Source organism: Homalodisca vitripennis, unplaced genomic scaffold, assembly GCF_021130785.1.
Source record: "Homalodisca vitripennis isolate AUS2020 unplaced genomic scaffold, UT_GWSS_2.1 ScUCBcl_1213;HRSCAF=4551, whole genome shotgun sequence".
NCBI classification, from domain to species: Eukaryota; Metazoa; Arthropoda; class Insecta; order Hemiptera; family Cicadellidae; genus Homalodisca; species Homalodisca vitripennis.
The window spans coordinates 41,110-45,459 of NW_025777345.1; positions in this window are offsets into that span (position 1 = coordinate 41,110).

The following is a 4,350-nucleotide window of genomic DNA, read 5'->3' on the forward strand; positions in this document are numbered from 1 at the left end:
CATTAGATGACGAGTTTTGTTAACTGTGACATGTCCTATTTTTAGTCGGATTATATTTACTATTTCCCTTCTGCTAAGTCTCATATCTTGGTACAGTACGCGCGCTGAAGGTTCGGCTAAGAGTCAACCGAGCGGACTATGGCGGGGGACGGGTGGATTGCCCGATATAACAACTGTTCTGCAGACATCCGCCAATGTTTGGCCCGCTGCAGTCGAATATTTATTGTCCCTGTTCTCCCTCACAGTCAAGTATTCACTGTTGTTAGAAGTGGACAAGTGGTTTAAGTGCGTTATACACAATTCATTAGTTTAGTTAGTAGAAAAACTACGAGAAGCCAGGCTCGAGAAATTACATGGAGGGTTAGTGAGTTCATGGCAAATGAGTCGAAACTATCTAATGATAAACGAATCCCTATAAATAAATAATGTTTAGAAAGAACTGCCGCGGCTTGTGGTGTTTCAAAGACACTGATTAAGAAGATTCACCATGAAAAAAAATGAATTCTTCCACTGAAGGGGAGTGGTCGTACCCCTAAAAAATACAAAAGAAAATAGTAGAACTAGACGACTTAGATAAATGTGTTGTTCGAAGAATCGTCCATGAATTTTATAAAACTGATAGTTGCCTGCCAACTCTTCAATTGTTAAAAAACAAGCTGAATGAAAAAAATAACTATGAAGGGGGTTTAACTAGCCTCAGAAAAATATTAGCATCATTAGGATTTCGGTGGAAAAAAATTTGAAAATAATAGGCAAATTTTGATTGAAGCTAGTGACATAAGAATGAAACGTATAAACTATTTACGAAGTATAAAACAAGCGCGAGCAGAGAACTCTACTATTGTTTACATTGATGAATCGTATATATTATCATCTCATGTGACTGAAAAGGGATGGAGTGACGCCAGTCTTCAAGGTTTTAAAAAGAAAATAAGTAAAGACGAGAGAGCCATAATACTGCACGCAGGGGGTGAAATGGGGTTTATTCCTGAAGCTTGCTTAATCTGGAAAGCGGGAACGAGCGAAGGAGATTATCATGATTAGATGAACCATGCGAACTTCATGACATGGACAAGAACTCAGCTCATTCCAAACTTACCAGTTAACTCTCTAATAATTATTGATAATGCCGCCTATCATAACGTCCAAGTTAATAAAGCACCTAATTCAGGTACCAAAAAAGCAGAAATGATCAAGTGGCTACAAGATAATGGACTGCAGTTTGATACAATGTCACAATGTATTGCTAAGGTAGTATTCGAATTTTGAATTGAATGCTACAATGTAATACGGTTTAATCCATATATAACCAATGCCTCTATGTATCAAGGTTACTATACAGAAGGTTGTCTCAGTCCGGTAAGGCGTGTGTAGACAGTACCACCGCGACCCTGACGTCACACGCCGACCTGTGCCCGCGCTCTCTCTGCTCAAGCCTATTGTTTGGGTCGCTTGAGCCAGTTATTTACCGTATATTTTGTATTTTGTTCTTGGGGTACATTATCCTTTAAATCCTTTTTTTTACTATTACGTACTACTGCATGACCTAATGGTGTATTTATGAAGATACATTGATCTCAATATTAACAAAACCAACTTTAATGCACATATTAATTTGTTTTACTTTGAGAATGTTTTTATTCCTTTAAGATGATTGGTTTCTACTTCATGTAATAAAAAGTACGTAGCAAACAGATAAATAAATCAATAATTATCAAAATCTCGTGTTTTATTAGAAAATTTCTACTTACACTTTTTAACTCGTGAGTTTTTTTTTATATTCTCTTTGAAGTTTTCCTGTCTTCACTCACTAGGTTCTTTCTTTTAAGAGTCATTTTTTCGTTTATAAACTTCATTCTAATTATGGTCCTTTGTTTTATGAATACTCTGGCGACCTCTTTTCCGGAATACAAGGGTATTTCTGGATAACTGACATTGTCATTCGTTTTACGGACGCCTGAAAAAAAAAACCTTTTGTAGTTATGACAGAACTTTATAAAATACATTTCAACGGGGTTTTCGGTTTGAATTTAAATTATATTGCATACTAATAGACGCATCTGTATTTGCTAGCTTGAAAATGGTGAGAAATATTTAGAATATAAATATACATTGAAATAATATTAAAGCTGGAGCTGTGAAGAAGTTTGCATACTTTAACTTACTGTAATACATTTATTTGATGTCAATACTCCAAATCAAAGATGATTTAGAATGTATCTATATAATGAACAATAAAACTGCAAACAACAATGATACCTACATAAACAAAATTTTAATATATTCTTATTTTTCTCTAACTTTTAAGTAGTATAAATAAAATAAATATAGCCGTCCATTTGAAGCCATACAACGAAAGCATTTGAAATATCTCAATTTAAATGTAAATAACACTATAAAATTGCTGTAGCTCTTTATTTTATGTAACAAAATTACTACGCCTGCAAATAACATATACCATCAAAAAATTGTATTATTCAATATTTTTCAATTTAAAAAAATAAGTTACAAAGAAGCAAACCTATTTTATTCATAAATACAGTTTCGCTCAGCGCATTGAAAGAAATGAACACTACAAAAGCCTACTTGTTTCTATGAAATATTAGTAATACGCACCTGGTTCTTTGGAAAGGTATGTTTTATGAAATGATTCAAATTCTTCGTTCATCCACTTTGCTTGGTTGAGCCATTCTGGTGATGGATGAGTCAATCCTCCATAGGATAAATGTTTAATCCATGAATCATTCATGCCGATTTCAGGAAATTTTACGTTCTCTTCATCTTTGAACTGTCGTAAGATATGGGTAACTTGTTTTTAGCTTCTTGGCCACCCATCCTGAAAGATACTCCAAGGCATCATTCTTACAATCAACGGAGTGGTTTGCTTGGTCCTGGTGTAACATGGAAGTTTATCTTGTGTCATCTCCATTGAAGATTGAACTGTATCGAAGCAAGGACATATAGTTTCGATCACGTTTACTCCTACTACGCGCAATACTTTACTAACGATTGTTTCTGACGTGTCTTCATCGTTGTTAGTGTTAGTATTTTGCTGTAATAAGCCTTGGGTTTTACCAAGAATGATCATCCCGCAGACGGTATATGGCATCTAATGGGGTAGGATGATCGTTTAGTCCTCCTCTCGTTCTAATCTGAGAGAATAGATTCTCTAAACAGTCTTGGTTAAGCCTATGAGTTGAGAATGTATTTAATGTCGTACGATGTTTTGAGATCTTTTAACAACTCTTTTAGTGACACGATAGATATAATGCACCCCTTTTGAAACAACTGTAAGGACTTTTTTCCCACAGCATCTCATTGTTGTCATCGTTTTCAACATTTCGTCCAATATTTCATTTTTGTTTGACCAAGTCCTGTCCATACGCCCTTTGAGAGGACTCACCAAATTGTCGGGGACTGTAGGAGTTCATCAAGTCAAACCATTTATTCACAAGCTCAATGAAACTGCTTGTGGTCTGTGCAACTTCGTCATTTCTTAAGTAATGTCTCAAGGCTGTTGCCGTTGTGTGAGACATTAGTTCACTAGCTTTCCGCACATTTTGACGCTCAGCTTTTTGAACAGTTAAATGCGCTGTCGTTAGTTTATGACATACTTTTAAATCCTCATTTTCTTCCATATTTAGAATTGTATAAACTGGCTCTTTTTGGACAAATTGATCATTAGAAAGTTCAAAACCAGTATCTAAAAACCAGTTGCGAATTAGTTTCAAAACATGAGGAGCGTCTGCAAATAAGTTATACCTTTTCGTTGGAGGAGGGGTTAGGAACAAAATATGTCTTTTTGGTAGTTATTTCTAGCTGTTTCCACAATCCTACATTTCCACCTCCCATGTCACTTACACAAGCTTTTACGGTATAGCCTGTTTCTTTTAATTTAATAATTATTGTCGATAGAATCTCTTTAGTAACTTGTGTGTCGAAATTAACGTAAAGGGGTTGCTTCCAGTTTGCAAAAAGTCCTCGAGCTGAAACAACTTGCATTTGACTGTGCGGACCCCACAATTTGGTCGTTCTTGGAGTCGTACTCCATAACTATTTTGACTTTTATTTCGTCAAATTGCAAAATAATCACACGCTCGTGCTCTTTAAATGAAGAGCTAGCTACTTCGAGATATTTGAACACTGAAACAAACAGCCCCTGATCAATTACAAAACGTGAAGCCCAACGTTGAAGCGTTGAAAGTCCTGGGAGGGGAATTTTCATCTTTCTTTTTATAAACAAAGAACATCTCTTACTAAGGTACCTTAGGGTAAAAGCCAACGAGATTTCATCACTTGTCCAAGCTACTTGTTTTTCATACTAAGCAATAAATCAATTTGATTTTTTGT